At 44.3% G+C, this 17,626-nt stretch overlaps 1 long non-coding RNA gene across 9 annotated transcripts in view; it reads left to right on the forward strand.

Annotated features, from left to right (window-relative positions):
* The first annotated feature begins 5,459 nt into the window (after window positions 1-5,459).
* The window catches only part of LOC144094153 (uncharacterized), a 38,208-nt gene continuing 26,041 nt past the window's right edge, over window positions 5,460-17,626 (forward strand). The window contains exons 1-4 of one of the 9 annotated variants that reach the window (XR_013306447.1): window positions 5,460-5,849; window positions 8,318-8,347; window positions 10,237-10,333; window positions 14,867-17,611. This is a non-coding gene — a long non-coding RNA (uncharacterized LOC144094153). Of the gene's footprint in view, window positions 5,850-8,317; window positions 8,348-10,236; window positions 10,334-14,866; window positions 17,612-17,626 lie in introns of those variants that run through there. The other 8 variants (XR_013306443.1, XR_013306445.1, XR_013306444.1 and 5 more) reach the window with 8 other exon arrangements.

A 17,626-nucleotide genomic window follows, 5' to 3' on the forward strand; every position in this document is an offset into this window, starting at 1 on the left:
AGGTGGTAATGTTGCACTATGTCGGACTACTAGGCGAGGGCCCAGCCTGGAGACGGGCATGGCGTTCCATCTTCTGTCCAGCTGCCTGTTTGCCCCAGGGCTCAGAAAATGCTTGCTCGAGTCCAACATGGGCACGCTGGTTGCTCACGTCTACATCACTTCAACAGGGAGTATATGACGTGGCTGAGTGGTGAGTAGCTGGTGGGCTATGGGGAAATATGCCTGCCGTGGCAGGAACGGCAGGCTGATCAGGGAGCAGTTATCTTGTCTTCGCTGTGACGAAGACAAGATCCAGGATGGAGCACTCTCTAGTGGTGCAATCAACAACCTGAGTTAAATCAAATCAGACGGCCAAGTCAGTCAGTGTATTACAGAGAACCTTGTCGCGGCCAGTTGCTATCGAGGAATTCCAGTCGATTTGAGGTCTGTTCAGATCCCCACAGACAATCAGTTTACTGTCATGAAGTTTGTGCTTTACGGTATAATCAGCGAAAGCCAAAATGGAGTTGCCACCGTCATCTGGAAGTCGATATACAGCATCAATTCCTACAAATAAATTCCATATCCTAATCCTGCACCAGGCAGACTCTGTTTCAGAGAGATCAGGCAGCATCACGTATTCGGTATAATTTTTATAAAAAGTGCTACACCACCACCCCGACCAGAGAGGCTATCTTTCCTAATAACTGAGTAATCTGGTGGCAAGAATTCTTTATCGGAAATTGATCTATTCAACCAAGTTTCAGTGACACATATTACTGATGGCTCATGGCATTCTACAAGGCAGTTGAAGTTAACATAGTCATTTACTAAACTGCAGGCATTCACGATCAAAAGTGTTAGGTTGTGTTTCAGGGGAGGCAAGGATCGTTTTGTGCAATTGTACTGGCGGGCGCTTTAACAAAGAACTAGTTGACATCGTCCCTCGATTACCGCAACATTGTCTATGAATAGGTGGTCAAACTGTAGATGAGATTTGGTGGCGTTCTTCCTATGGAATTATTCCTTAGCAATTTACGCACAGAATGCACGTGCGCCGAAAAATCCTCAGTTATGTATTCCTTGGATTCCTTTAATTTGCTAACGTTGTGCATATAGCAGACTTAGTTTGAAAGTCTAACACCTTAAAAATCACAGGCCTTACTTTTCCATCTCTTTTAACGCCTAATCGTTGCCGACGCTGGATGCTATTGCATGCCGCACCTACCATTGTGGTTAGCTGATTTGAGTAGCGTGCCAGGGGTCTCATCTGGAAGTTCCGCCAAGCCGTGTATGATTAAGTTGTTCTTGCGGGACCGATTGTCAAGATTATCGTTGTTTTGGTCAATGCTATGCATAATGCCCTTTATGCCAGTGAGAGTTTCTTCCAATTCTTCAACACGCAAGGCGGTGTCATTTGTAGCAGCAGAAGCCGCTTCTAGTTTTGTGAAACGATCGTCAAACAGGGCAATCTTAGCAGTGAGGGCAGCGAGTTCTTGGCTAATGTGAGCTTGACTAGCCAGTAATTCACCCAACATTTTTTCTGATCCCGACTCAACATCATGTTCAAGGGTGGTCCAGGGTTAGCCTCAGCATCACCAGAAAGAAGGAGCAAACTTTTTGCAATCCCTGATAACAAACAACTGCTAGTTTCAGCAAGCATAACAAACACAGTGGGGTCTGCCAACAGCACTAGAAATCTATAATCGCTTCTATAGCACCTAGTTATGAAATTCACCCACCTGTAAAGCGAAGCAAAAAAACCTCGGGAAGCTGTCCGTGCTGCCGCGAGATCCTGAAGCATTTCATGGAGGGCGATGGCCTTTGAAAGGTGTGTCAGCATCAAACCGCACGTGAAAGCTAACAAATTGTCCATAAAAAGGCTGCATGCAGGTCCTTGCTTGAGGCAGGATAAATTTTCCGCATATTTTATGCACTGCTCGGCAAGGCAGGTAATGCGGGGCGATTACAGTTTTGTGCACAAAATTGGCATGGAAGCATTGGGCATTGTGAAAAAGCATTACACTTAGCGTCAAATGTCCAATGCGGTTCATTGGATGTTCGTTATATGCCACTGCACAAAAATTTTACTGTGTAAAAACGAGATGTCAGTTATATGGGAGCTTCCAAGAAGAATAGCCAACTCCTTCATTATAACCATTATTTCATCGCAAACCATTTTGTTATAGTCAGGTATGACTGCACCTGTCTTTTTTGCAGTCAAGGTATCTCCAGTGTGTCACTGTGCATTTGGAAGGGCCCTTATTTTCAACATGGATCTTGTACTTCATGTTGCAGATCTCTGCTCCAGTCAAGTAGTGTCCAATACATCACTACAGGGGGAATGTGCGTTTGCAACAAGAAATTTGTACTTTATGTTGCATATGTCTTTTCCACTCAGAGCATGTCCAGTCCATCTCCACAGGTGGATATGCATATGCAATGATCCTCTTAACAGAGACTCATACACTCAGCTTTGCTTCTATGGCTTCCATCTGAGTGGCTGACAAGCGCTGGTTTTACCATACTCTTCTTGTGATCACAGTGCTTAGCCTGGTACTCCATAGTTATCTTGCTCACTTTCTTGTGTGACGACCATAGTTGCAAAACAATGTGTGGTCCTTAAACACTTTTTCTCAAACTACATTTATATTGGAACCAGTCTTTATGCTGGAATACCATTTCCTTTCCTTTCGTAGTTGCTCTCTGGCTGCAGTCTGTCAGGTTGGCATTGACAATGCACACATTCAAGCTCTCCTAGGCCGCCGCGGTGGCGCAGTGGTTATGGCGCTCGGCTGCTGACCCGAAAGACTCGGATTCAATCCCGGTCGAATATCGATGGAGGCGACATTCTAGAGGCCCGTGTACTGTGTGATATCAGTGCATGTTAAGGAACCCCAGGTGGTTGAAATTTCTGGAGCCCTTCACTGCGGCATCCCTCATAGCCTGAGTCGCTTTGGGACGTGAAACCCCCATAAACCGCATTCAAGCTGCTCAAGTACGCTTCGCCCTGAGAAATATTGTTACATGCAAAATGTTTTCATACGCATAAAATGTATTGCATTGGGTTATGTATCTACTGTATCTTAGTGTTCAGTTTCGCTTCGTTATACTGAGATGACTTGGGAGTCAATGTACTACTCATAGGCGGCAAGTTTTCAGTCTGCGAAAGGAGGGGGTTGGGCTCCAATTAGCACCCTCTCTCTTTTTAATTGTTTCCCCCTCTCTCTCTCTTTCTCCCTACCCTCCCCCCCATGCATGCTCCTTGGCAAGCGATATATATGCGGCTATACAGTAAACATCAGTTTTGGCTTGAGTTGAGCGAATATGCTATACAGAATGACCCCATGGTTCTTAAAATACTAAATAAATTAATTAACAAAAATATCTGAAAAATACTAACCTCTAGGTAGACATCCATAATGTCCATAGTCGAAGTGAAAGGAAACACTGGGCAACACAAGCATTTCCACAACATGCTAACAATTCATATATTACAGACTCATTACAAATTATTCATTTGTAAAAACCACTGGGTAATGCAAACATTTCCACAATAAGCTAACAATACAAAAACTAAAAAGATTTTAAAGTCTTCATGTCTAAGGAACACTGGGCTCTACAAACATTGCCACAGTATGGCAATGATCCAAAATGTAAACATGGATTAAAAAACTGCTTGTCTATCAAAACTGTAAACCAACTGCCAAACTCTATACAAAAAAAAAGACAGAAATTGGTATCAAAGAGCAAAGGTTGTAATGGGGAAGCGGAAACACGAGGAATTGAATGCTGATTTTATGGGAAGGGGTAATTTGAACTGTCACAGTTTGAAGAAAGCTGGCATACTTTGATGAAGTTCACTGTCGTTTGTTTCATACAAAGGCTAGCATGAAATCAAGATTGTTTCTTTGCACAGTTGATCTCCAAATAAAGTTGTCCGCGATGCCTATGAGATTTATTTTGCAAGTCAACTCTGTGTGCCCATGGAAAAGCACTATGTGAATGTGATTTAATGAAATCCACAACACACTCTCAGGTTTCTGTTGCCTCTGAATTCCATCACTTCTTGGAAGCACCTGCTTGTTATCTTGTTGCATAGAAAGGTTATCTATGCCCATATAGCAAAACTAGTGTTGTGGTGCGCTCTCTATGTGAAAAGGAAAAAGCAGAGTTAAAGAAGAGTTATTTTGAAAGATGCACTCATAGCTGATATTTCGGATCAAAACATGATCCTAATGTTTGGGGACAGTTCGAAGTCTTCAAAAAGACTATGTTCAAGCATAAAAGGCTGCACTTATCAAGTGGCCAGTCATTTGATTCCGCATAGAGACTTGGAACAGGAGATGTTCGGTGAGCTCCTGTTGCCAGTCAGATCCTTGATGGTGAACTGCATCTATAACTTACTATTGTCACCCTTCGTAAGTGGGAAACAAAATCTATATGTACCCGTGGCAGGTTAAGGCCGTGCTGTTCTTGCAGTGTGGTTAGGCAACTGTAATTCTTTAGAGAATTTGTTGCTGGGCTAGTTGGTATTGGTCCATTCATAATTATTTAGGGCGCAAGGACGTCCTGTGTTTTTCTACCTTCGTCCTGTCCTTGCGCCCTAAATAATTCAGAATGTAATTCTTTAATTAATTTGTTTAGAACCGTACGAAACAAGATATGCTCCCCCCTAACCACATCATGCAACCTCCAAGGGGGACACAGGAAAAAAAAAGAAGAGGGGCTCCAGCCCGCGAGCCGCCTCGCAGTCGGCGCTTATGGTACTACTTGCAGAAGCAAAGCTGCACAACAGCACCCGCTGGGCTAAGACCTGTGGAACTTGTGTATACTGCGTAGACCTTTTGCACGACTTTCAACAAAACCTTTTTCGTGACAGCGTATGCAGCTCGTTCGGTCGGAAAGCTACATGTCCGCACCGTGCGCCGTAAATAATCGGGGGTTGAGTTAAAAAAAAATGTAACATTGCCACACAGTGCTTTGGATGGTGTCATGCAATTCAGCGTTTTGTGCAGCATAAACTTTCTAGGTATATAAGTTAGACCCTAGCTTGCGGCAGGGATTCGAACAGACGACCTATTACCGGGGGCCTGCGTAAAAAAAGTTTATCATGGTAATTTGTGGTTCTAGTGAGTGATCAGTGTGTGACAGGCGATGAGTTGATGAAATCACTATAACTGATTAATTAAAAAAGGAAAAATTGGAAAAGGGGGTTCATAGGTGTCGGCACTGCTTGATGATGATAATTAAGAAAATGTAGAATGTGTAGTTCATTTAAAGAATTGAAAGTTTATACAATGAAAAATGCTTGCAAACTTGTCAAACCGCTCAGAATGGGAAGCCAAACCCACAATGCTATTGCGTCATACCTGTAAGGCGCGGCTGAAGTGTCCTCTCCATGTTTTTTTTTTGGGGGGGGGGTCAGTTGCGGAGTGGGCATGGGGGGAGTTTAATCCTCATTAATCTCATCTCTTTCTTGCGCTACCACCACAGCCCAGTGTTGACTATGGCAGCGCCCTTGGACTTATCTGGAAAGGGGCTGTGCAGAAGAAATTTAGGCCTCGCTGTGCGAGAAAGAACGTGCAGTTTGTCTTAATGTGTGTTGTTAATTAATATAAGGCTGCTTCTGTGTCAGTTTGTAAGCAAAAATACACTTCCGCATCAGTTCTTACTTCACGAGTCCGTATCCATTGCAAGTCAAAACAAGCCTGTAGCCAAAACGAGCCTGCTGCTTAACAGGTAAAGCCATCGCTAACGTGTAGAATAGTAAGCGAGAGCGATAAATGACATTTAGCTACCGATTCGAGAGAGTTTTAGGGTGCCCAGAGGATCGAATGCGAGTGATTGATGGCGGCGGCGTTTTTGAAGTGAGTTGTTTAGAACGCAAATAACCCTTCTTAATTAGCATGCCGGTACTCAATGTGCGGTTTTCGTTTTCATTGCTTACCCGAGGCGGGCTATGCTTTCGTACAGGTGCGGTCATAATATGGAGCACGCGTTATACACAGACCAGCTATTGCTTGTGGTGCGATCGCCTAAATACAAGCACAAGAAAAAGCTTATCTTCTCTACAGTCGCCGCGAGAAAAGTTACACGTTGAAGCGTGGACCTTACTATTTCGGCCGCTCCTGTGCATGAGCCTTAAAAGTTTTCAGAACACTAAAAACACGAAAAGCGTGCAATTCCACATCGCTCAGAGGCCCAGCCAGGTATTGTAGTATAGTACAGCCTGCAAGCAAGATGGGCACAAGCACCTTTCCCGGAAACCTTGGGCTGCTTTCCAACTTGTTTTTATTGCACGGTGCACATTGCTCGAGCGCTCTGCACAGGGGTGACGCAGACTGTGCATTTTGCAGGTGGCACAGGGAAGTACAAAGCTTATCCTTGAGTTCGTGACCGCTTACTTGTACTGCATAGCGGTCGGGCTTTATCGTATTTCTGTGTTCCGAAAACCTCTGCGCTATGCTGTTCACCAGTGAGGAGTCTGCCTTCTAAAATGGAGCAAGATGACACATCTTTTGTCCTTGGCGTTGGTCTTCCGTGTATCTGTTCCTCGCGTGCTGCGGTCGGTTGTCGCTGTGCGCGCTATCGTTGCTTGTGTGTAAAAATTGGGACAATTGTGTGCATGACTTGTTGGATTGGTTTTGGAAAAAACTATAGCTGTGCTTTTGTCTGTAGAGTGTCATTTGCACGGGTGGTAACTATATTTCGTCGACAGAACGGATTTGGTTGATTCTAGTGGGCTTCCAGAGTACATGAGGTGGCTGTTCAATCAGGCCCTCAGGTGCATGCTCTAGTCATGGGGTCCGGTCTTTCAATTCCCAGTTCCAAAGCCCAGTTGACGGCCTGCAGTTGAGACGGTGGGTCCAGTCTGGACGCGGCATCCTCCCACTCTTGCTCGTTTAAGAGTTGCCGACCTTTCTTCAGTTTCAAATTGTTGCATTCGAATGAAATGTGCTTTAAATCTGCTTTTGTGGCCCCGCAGAGCTTACGATAGGGGGTGTAGATCCCTGGGGAAGCCCTGGAATATGGTGGTTTGGAAATGTGTCTATTTGCAGTTTCCGCCATGCCACCTGTTGATGTATGCTAAGGCTTTTTTCATTCGGTGGGAGGATCCTTCTGTTGTTTCTATAATGTGTAATTCCGTAGTAGGTGGTCAGGGTCTCTCTGGCCGACCGCAGGACCGACTCTTGCATTGCCAGGTTAGCGAAACGTTGGGCTAAGTAGCAGGCCACCTCATTCCCGGGGTACAACGTGTGGGCTCGAACCCATATGTTTCTAATGGGTTTTGTGTTAAGATATTGCTCTTTTAGGATTTGTCTGACGGACTGTCCAGAGGCCAATGTTGCCGCGTAGAGTGGCAATGATGGGTTTGGTATGGCGACAAGAAGCTTAGCCGTGGGTATGAGGTTTGTGTTGAAAAGAAACCAACCCTTCCAGTGTGCCTTTAATTCTTAGCTGTAGTCTATCTGACTTGATGCTTACAGAAGTGATTTCTGCCTTTAGGGCATTCGTGATGGCAGTGTGGGTGACATTATCAGTCTTTCGTGAGGTCGAGTGCCAGTATAGCTTTAGTGTTGGCGTTAGTCAGTGTGCGTATTACATGTTCAGAAAGCTTGAGCATTATAGCTTGCATACATAGGTTGGCTTGGAAGCCTTTCATCATGTGCGGGAAGAGATTGTACTTGTCCATGTGGTCCTGTAAACTAGATAGCGCCACACGCTCCAAAACCTTCCGTGAGCATGAGGTTAGGAATATGGGCGTGAGGTTGGTTAGTGAGTTTCTTGCCAGGCTTGGGTATGACTAAAAGAAGTACCTTGGTGTGTTTCCGGGTGTCTGGCAGCCATCCATCTTTCCAGCAGTTGTACTGTGTGATCTCCTGAATAGAGTCCTTGTCTAGGTTTCGGAGTATTTTGTTGGTAAGCTCATCAGCTCCTGGTGCAGAGGATGTTGTAGTTTTCTGCATGGATGCTATTACCTATAGTATTGTTTTGTCTTTATCATTTTAGGATTGGGGTTGCTGCTGTAGTTGCGAAGAGTTTTTTTTTAATTTTGCATAGGTGTCGTTTCTGCATTTCCTTGATCATCTCTTCGTCATTGGGTGGGCTTCCATGCACTGTTTGTGTTACTGTTATCTGGGTCTAAAATGTATCTTAGATTTGTTCTCATTATTGTTTCTCGAGCATGGCTTTCGATTTGTCTCTCTAGTTTGGCTGTTCTAACCGTTAGTTCTTGTTGTGTTTGTTTCAGCCATCTCTTTTGTAAGCTGTTATGTGTCTGACACATGTAATAACATACTATCAGTGGCTTTGTTTTCTGCTTCTATCCCTATAGTCTTTGTGGTGTGCTCTGCATCCTTCAAGAGTAAGTGCACTCTTTTTGTTCAATCTTCTCGCCATCTGCATTGCCTTGCCTTTTTTCTTATCCCAGTTTACCACTCGTGTCTCCCTTCTTGAGTGTGCTGCTAAGTAATGGTCGCTTCCTAGGTTCTCATTTATGTTTCTGCATTGTGCATGTATGATGTTTTAGCATAGGGTCAAGTCTGGGCATGTGTTGGCTTGCGCACTATTTCCTATCCTAGTTGGCACTAGCAGATCCATCGCATGTGTAGCCATTGCCTCAAATGTGTTGCCAGAGGCTCATTCCTTTATTTAAAATTGTTCTGTAACCCCATGCCATGCGTTTTGCGTTGATACTATCAGGGGACTCGTTTTGCTTATTTTTCTGGCTTCATTTATGGCTTTCATTAATGTAGGACTCCACTTTTGGGGTTGCTCTATATATCTAGAATGGAGTATGGGGCCTCACTTCTTTTTTTGTGCAATGAGCTCAATGAGGTGGTAGCGTGCACCGTTTCATTATGTGTCGTGCTGTATTGTCGTCATATTTCTGTGGACCAAGACAGCCGTGAGTGGTCTTCGTTCCTTAGCATTTTCACGTTTTACGGTCGTGAACTTTTACTTTTTAGCGTGGAAGCACTGCTGCACGAGCAATCCCAAAAAACCCGAGGGGACTATAAAGCCACAACTTATTTCCCTCGAGGGATACTGGTAACTGCCATTTATTATCAGAGTTACCGTCAGTGAAAATTTGCCTGCCCCATACCCAAAATCGGATTAGGGCATTATGTACATTGACTTGGAGTTAGGTATTAGACAAATTCTATTTCTACATTTTTAGAGACGTCGGTAGCCCTTACAGGCTGCCACGTGCTGTGGTTGACCCTTGGTCTAGGATGCCACACCTGGTTGCTGCCGTATTGGCTTGACGTACGAGAAACCTCCGTACATCTCCTTCCTCGCTGGGCAGCGGGTGTTCCCACTGTGTCACGCTTGGGTTGTCTTTTTTTCAGATCCAACTCTGCATGCGGGCAGGTCACATGTAGGGCACATCTTTTGGAGCTCATGCAGGTGTGAGCAGGTGCCCGTCTGCAGCCTTCTCTAATCTACCACCTCTTTTGCTTAGTTTTTTGTGCAGGGCTGAGTAGCACTTCCATCAGCCCCTGTAATAATCTAGGATGTCTCAGTATGTCGGAATGGCAGGTTATATGCTTGGCCCACCCCTCAAAATTAACTTCACCCAAATCGAGAATTGAGTCGACCCGCTTTCGCACGTCTTGATCGGTTTCACTGTGTTATATCCTAATCATTTTTTACCTTTGTTTCTTGTAGGCTTTTTTCTTTTGAGAGGGTTTCAATGTGGAGCTGTAGGTTCTCCCGTTTTCTGCAAAGTTCCTACAGTTCCATTGCCATATCTCCACCAAGCCTTGCTCCATAATCTGTTTTAAGGAAGAATATTGGCTGTGCTGTGGGATGACATAAGGCTAATTGAGTAGTTGATGGGCAACTTCAATACCAGGGCAGGCAAGAAGTAGGCAGGAGACCAAACAGGGGGAGTGGTTTGTTAATATGCAAAGTACACCGGCCTCTACCATTTCACCTGCGTTGAAATGCGACCACTGCAGCCAGGATCGAATTAGCGTCCAGCTTAGCTACTGTGGCTCTATGTTGCTGTAGTAGCTTGTTGGTTGCATTTGCAAGGATTTTTACTTTTCTGCTAATGCGTTGCCCTGATCTTGTTTTTTATGTTTGCTTCTATTTCCTCAAATCTGCTCGTTGCAAGCAGGGTGCTGCCTTTGCTATTAATGTAGTATGGTGCAGTTGTACATGTGTAAATCTAGTCCATGGAAATAAATGGAAAGTCATCCCCAAAGTCGTGGATTTATGCCTAATGCTTTTTTTTTCTTTTGGCAGACTGCAATTTTGCAAGGTTGCATGCTACAGGAAGGCCCCAGTCAATAAGACGGCGAGACCACAATTGCAGGTTTATTAAGCACACTCAAGCGCTGTGGTAAGTTTTCACACTCCAGGCACACAGGTCTACTTTGTCAATATTCAGGCTTTTGTAATGCAGTCATTTAAGGAGCACACGAAGGCACTCTCTCCCCAACAGTATAGGTCGACACATAAAACTGCAATAAAAGTGACAAAAGAAACGTACTAGGGAACAGCAATTTATTCTGTGGGCCAGTGCCCTCCAGTACCATGAACTCTCATAATGAAGCAGTTCACCCACAGGAATTTTTAGGCTGTTTTCATCCACAGTTGGACAGCAGCTTTCACGTATTGCACTTGCAACACATTGAATGCTGAATATTAAAGAAGTTGCTTCCTTGCAGCAGACGAACAACTGGTGATGCCATGTTGCAGTTCTTTGGTGCGCACATGTAAGAGAGCCAAACAAACATGCACAATTAGTTTAGCTGTAAGAGAGGTTCCTTTCCTTGCAAAACCACAATGCAAAGACGAATGCACTGGTTATGTATGTGCCCTTTCTATCTCTATCCTTCAAAGCTGGCCTGTATTGCTAACTGCATTTTAATGACAGAGTCACTATTTTCACCTGACTCAGCTTAAAGGGACACCGAGAACAACTCTATTGTTAGCAAAATCCAATATGTGGGCATTTCAAAGAGTTGTTGTTTGTCCAGCAGCAAAAGACTAATTTATTGCAGAGAGATTTGGATTCTGAGTTCAGAACGATTTTTCCACCTCTCTGACTCAAACTCTGGACTCTCTGATGATGTCACCTCCAAAAACTGACGTGAACCACGACGTAAATGCGGACTCTGTGATTGTTGACTGCAAGCGGGGCTAGCAGCAGCCGAAGTAAAAGCAACCGCCGGCCAGACGTTGAAGGCATCTTTTGTCTCTTCGTTGACGCCAGCAGCTGGTATGGATCCCGTTCCCAATAACAAAGTTTTCGCAATAAACTCTGTTAGCTCCGTCCTGCATTTCCCCAAACTTAGCCCCAGAGAGTGCGCAATGCTTTTGAGGACTTAGAAAACTGGACTACCTGGATACCAAGAGTATTGGGCACTGACGAGTTGGCAGCAAACGAGCTATTGCCTCGACCTGCAGAGTGCGGTCGTATGTTACTGCCGAGTCTCTCTCTCGATAGTGTCGCTCGAACCTTGGAACCCTCGTGTTCAGTAAATAGATGGATGTCGTTGCATGTGCCGTCCCTAGTGCTGCTAACCATGCGCTCCGTGGAAAGAATCTGAAGGGAGACTTCTTGTGAGCACTGCGCAGGTGCGTTAAGTGGCGGCTGTGATGTGTCTGCATTGTTGATTGACAGGAATACAGTACAACCTCGTTGTTAAGTTTTTTTTTCACTTGCGGGAAGAAACATATTATTCAAACCACCTCATTTTGAGAAATGTAATTGCTGAATTGAGGGAAAAAAACATTTATTGACAATTTCTTTATAAAAATGCCGATTGGCATTTCTTGGCACAAGAGCTGAACAGATCCTATTCCAGAGCTCTCTGAATTCAGTCTGCGTTCGCGCTTTCTTTAGCGCGGAAGAAAATTCTTAACGCATACGGTCCGTCGATGGCAGTGACGAAAGTAACCAAAATCTCTGCCTTGCAATTTTCGGATGCTTCACCCGTTCGCTCCCCAGTACTGTGGAAAAGCCACTGCGGCAGCTAATTGTCGCACTGCTGCTTTTTAAGCTGCATGTCCCAGACCCGGCCAATTCATATACAAGTTCATCGCTGTAGTTGATAGAAGCTTCGCCTTGTCTCCTTTATGCACCGCGAAGAAACCTCAGCGTTTCTCCTCTTCATATTGGGACCCTGCAGAAATGGCCATTGCGAACGCTAGCACGCAGTTTTTATTTTTTGTTCTTGATGGCGGCAGTGGTGCTTCGCCTCGTCACACTGAGACACCGCAAAGAAGCCACCACAGTGTGTGACTGCCGCAAAAACGTCATGTGCCCTCTCATTCGGCACACTTGTATGTGTGCACATGTGCGCTTGGTCAATAAACGTATTATACGACCACAATAGCCGGTAAATCGCGTGCCTGGGAACATATTAACCGGAAAAAATATAGTTTAACTCTAAAGACAATTATAATGTCCATGATTTTGAGTGTACGAACCGGGAATGTATCAACGAGGTTCTACTGTACTGACAAACTTCGTCCGAGGAACACTTGGAAATCGTTTGGGTTAACTGCTGCTCCATACTTGTAAATCATGGCACATCAAAAATGAAACCACACAGACACGAATCGCCAGATCAAGGATACTGAAACGATCTGCCTGCCTCTGGCGCCACCATGTAAAAGCTGTCTTTAACTTGCAAAATTCAGACTGCCTGTTTCACTCTTCGTTGTGTGATGAAAGTGCACTAGCATTTGGAAATGACGCTTGCTTCAATACTCAGATGCGTAACCTTCATGGGCATTTGTCAGCTTCATAGATAGTGTTATTTTGGCGATGTCATCTCACCTGCACTTGCGAAGTTGGCCTGTAGCAACGATACCTATATTTCAGTTCTAGCTTTTTTCTACGTTCCAAGAGGTGTTTTTTCAGCGAGACTGGTCTTTTTGTGATTAGGAGCTGGCATTCTATCAATACTAGCCAACTTCAAATTCTCCTCTGCATCCCACGACACAACTTTTCCAGAAAAAACAGCAGATAAGGATAGAATACTACAGCACGATAAAACTTTGAAATATCGCACTTAGTAACAATGGGCCATGGTCTGCAGCATCTTGCATTGCTCCGCTGACGAATCAACAGTCAAGAAAATGAGCTTTTTAAAGTCTCACTATCTCAAACAAACTACAGGCAGCAAAATTCGAGACATTGTAATTCGGCTTACAATTTAGCTTTTTATTGCTCGAAGAACGGACTACTTTTTCATCGAGTACGAATTCCGTGTGACGGCCCTGAAAGTGGGCCCTAATGAAAGTGTTAAAACAGATTGAATTTTTAATTTTGCTAAATATACATGCAAGGCTAGCAGTGAAACTTTAAAATAGTTCATTAAGAGGGAAATAACTGTTCATGTACATAAAGGTGAGGTGTGTAATTACCAATTGTCAAGTATGTTGGAATGACTGTAAAAAAAAACTGTCTTTATGCAGGCATCTTTTTGGAACTGCAGCATAAAAATGTTACTTATTCTAGTTCATTGCACAGGCAAATATATAGGAAAAATAAGTAGCAAAAAAGGTTTTTCAAGAAAAACAGCTAAAATGATTTGAAACATCTATGAATGCATAAAGCAGTCAAGAGGGTTACTATCTGCCAAATCCATACGCTGACAGGAAGATTTCCAGTTATAATCCCATGTGAGGCAAGCCTTCAATGTTTACACATATAACTTGATCCCATTGTGGTTCAAGAATTCTAGCATCCTTCCCTTGCTATTGTTGAGATGACACATGGCACCATAGAAACCAAACCTCAGTGTTGGTAGGATGTAAACTGAAAAAGTAAATGTCACAAAAATCTTCCATTTATTTTCCTGTTTGTCAAACTGAAACAGTTAGCTTTGATTTCGCGAGACACTTTTAATGCTCCAACTTTGCCTTCATGTTTGGAAAGGTTTAATGGGAACATGATTTCTGAATGATTTGCAAGAAAAATTAATATTTCAACAAAAGTTTGAAAAATTCTTTTCCAAAAAGGTGATGGGGCACTTCTACCCTTAGGTGTACAATGCAATAGCATTAGAGATCCCTCCCGTGCTTTTTTCCGTAGGTTTTTGCTCACAAGCCCAAATGGCGTTATGTTACTGTGTGACATGCAGGAGTGTTGCAGAAGCAGTTCCGTAGTGCCACCTGGCATGGTAGGCAGGTTATGAGGACGCCACATGATCATGTGACCTCTAATGACCAATTAATTTTCGCCCCCAGTTGAGTTTCCCCTTCCGGTGGCGATGAGAGGAAACTACTTGATGGTGAAATCGAGGTTTCTTGATGACCCGGTGGTTCTACCCGCAAACATTCACATTACTCAAGGAAAGGAGAAGGTTAACTATTTATTTACAACATAGGTAAAAAAACGAGAAGAAACAAAGCAAGGAGAAAACTATTTACATGACTAAATCGTGGATCAGACGAATTCAGCCCCCGCTCAACCCAGAGCGCTTGGTTTTAAACCCTCTGTCTCCGCCCTTAGCGGGGACAGCAACCAATAAGATAACAAACGACCCATCTCGCCAATCAGTGGTCAGGGAAAGGAAAATAAGGATTTCCGCCAACTATTCACAGATTGGGGAAAGAGTGCTGATTTAACATTTGGGAAAGGAGAGGTTGCAATCAAATAGACAAACAGCACAAACGCGACCACCCTCTCCCACGGCCCAGCCATTACCACTTTCCTATCTCTTTCGCACACGCGACAAAACGATCCCTAAAGTGTTTACAGAATACACTGCGCAAGACGAACACAATCGTTACGGGAATAGTGGGTTTCCGGTCACTCGGCTAATACTCAGCCGTATCTCGTGCGCCCCCGAAACCTCGTCAACCCCTTAACAACCACATGTCGACAGCTGTACATGGTTAGCGTTTTTCCCGGCAGGTCATCCCCGTGACGGCGCAGCGTAAACGAGGACGTCCGCCGCACGAAGGGGAGGCAGGGACGGGACGGGCCCCTTTGTTGGGGACTTCCAACCCCACTGGAGCGGCCTTCCCTGTGGACACAATATCAACGAGTTCGCGGAAAGGTCAGCGAACTCCACACCCCCCACAGTAGGCAAGCTGCGATACAAATTCACGTGATCTCACTCGACCAATCAGTCATTAGATTGCGATGCCACAAGGTCACCTGACCTGTCTCTACCAACCAGGGATTTTTATGACGCAGAGAGATGCCACTTTTTCTGAAGAAATTGCACCTTTAAGGCTATTGCATTAATATACAGTTTACAAAGCAACCTCATAACATAAGCTTTTAAGGCCAAAAATGAAATGCACATGTTCCTATCACCAGCTGATTTCTGCAAGTAAACTGCAGGGTTTGAAAAGTTTCTTGAAATTAGACTACACCGCCGTTTACTTTCAACAGGGTTCTTTATGTGCGTGCGAATTATGAGCTTGAATAGAGTGGCTGGGAAAACTTTGAAATGCAAATTTTGCAGCAGTGGATGAGTCTGTTGCAGAACCATCACCAACAAAGCCAGAATGGTCCATAAATTAAATTTTTACCATGAATGAAAAAATCGGCAATGAGCAAAACTTGTCAAGACTATGGTAGAAATGAAAACTTCTTGGGTCCAATTTCAATTCCGCATTAAAAATCGCATGAAATAAAATAAGTTGCAGTGAAGCCTTGTCAATAGTGTATCAGACTTTGTGACCGCTTAGCAAAACACTGGCATGGAGGCAACAAATTTTTGGGCGCATGTATTTTTTCATTTGGAACGATGCTATGTAAATAAAATTGTATATATGAGGACATGGCATTCGCTTAAGCCTGCTGATAATTTACGATTTTTTCCTCATGCCGTTTCGATGTGAACACTGCATGGCAGCAGTGACATACGCACATACATGATGTGTCCAGTTCACAGAAGGCATGCAAAAAATAATCGTTCAACTATTGGGTAGGCTTGCATAACAGTTGATGTGAGGTGAAATGAATAAAGCAGTGACCATACTGCAGTTTTTTTCATGCCTTGCGCAACCTGAGCGCCTTGTGTACATCACAGCGGTCGTTTAGCACTTGAAACCAGAACAGCGAAAAAAAGGCAGTTATAAATTATGCACCGCTTGTTGGCGCAGTCCATCTGCATGGCCATTTTTCAGTGTGCTGCGCATCATTCGAAAGTGAGAAAACAACTCTAATTTAGTTCTGTACTCTTTCAACACCATGTGTTTTCAGTTGGAACTCTGTTCTAGCAGATTTCTCAGAAATCGGGTTAAGCCTCATTTCTACCCAAAACTGCAGCTTCTGGAAATATAACTTGCCACAACACAACGCCAAGAGCACTGCACGGGCATTAGTGGATGCCTTGTACTTGTTATAGTGGATGCCTTGTACTTGTTATAGAACTGCATTTTTAGCGCATGGTGTAACCTGAAGGTAAGTTCGAACAGTGCATTTTCAAAGCTAGAGGCCTAGAAAAGGTAGTGTCCAGCGTTATTGTATGACAACTACCAATGCTAATGACATGTTGAGCCAAAAGCTGGAACAAAGAAGGAGCCAAAGGAAGAGGAAAGGCCAGCAGGGTCTCCATGGCTGCTGCATTTTCTGCGGCATTGAATAAAGGTTTAACGAAACAAAAGCAAGCAGTGTCGTGTACATCCTGTCGTTTGTTGCTAGGAAAGAAAAACATGCACTAGATAGAGGTAATTTATCATTGTTGGTAACAACACAACATCCCTAGCTATAAAACTTGAATAGCCTGCTCTGTACCTAAGTTTGAACATTAAGTTTCATGTTCAAACTTACGTAATGCCTCAATAGAGGCCTTTAAGGGTAAAATAATGATGACGACCTAATTTTTTTATCCTCCGAATTCTGGGCGGGGACGAAAACAAAGGGCCACCATTTTGCTGGATGTCCAAGGGACAGGGCGGACACGGGTCGATGAACTGCGACGTGTCGCTGGCATTGCGTCGAAGGAATCGGTGTAAGAGAGGCAAGTGGTAGTAGGAACAGAGATGACCACAGGAAGACACCGGTGCACTCCTGTAAACAGCCCCAGGAACTTGGCAGCAGCAGGAAAAGCCATAGCCAGGACCCGTCGACGACATCCTGAAACGCCGTAGGCTTAAACGGGCTCCGAATAAAGTTTTGGCATGCCTACGATGTTAAAGGGCGCTGGTCACAAATATCCTACAGCTAGAATTTTTTTAATGCGTTTTGTGGAAGCTGAGTTATCTGTAGACAAAATTTGAATTTACGCATCTTTGCACCTTTCTCCTTTCTCTCGTCAATTTTTTGCGCGCTGAAATGTTGGCACGCCTCTGTCGGTCCCACCCACTCAGTGGGAGAGGGGGCGGAGATTCCGGCCGCGGCCATGGGAGGTGCGTGACGTCATGGCAAACCAATAAAAGACCTTTGCTGCTGACGTAACGAGCTTGGGTTTCGGGCGAACAGGCGGCACCGCAGGTCGCCGCGAATTTTAAATATATTTTAAATGATTGGTCCGCTTTTGAAGTACTGTACGCGGCATGAACACTCGGTGGCCTGTACTCTACATAATGCAAGGCGCTATTATAAGCAAGCTCAAATACCCTTTTCAGGAACCTTTTAATGCAGCCAATCCAAGGGAGCCTCTCGGCAGCACGATCCCTCTGCCCATCAGTCCACAGGCAGAGGCTCTTTCATTTTTAT

Source organism: Amblyomma americanum, chromosome 6 (genome assembly GCF_052857255.1).
Source record: "Amblyomma americanum isolate KBUSLIRL-KWMA chromosome 6, ASM5285725v1, whole genome shotgun sequence".
Lineage (NCBI taxonomy): Eukaryota > Metazoa > Arthropoda > Arachnida > Ixodida > Ixodidae > Amblyomma > Amblyomma americanum.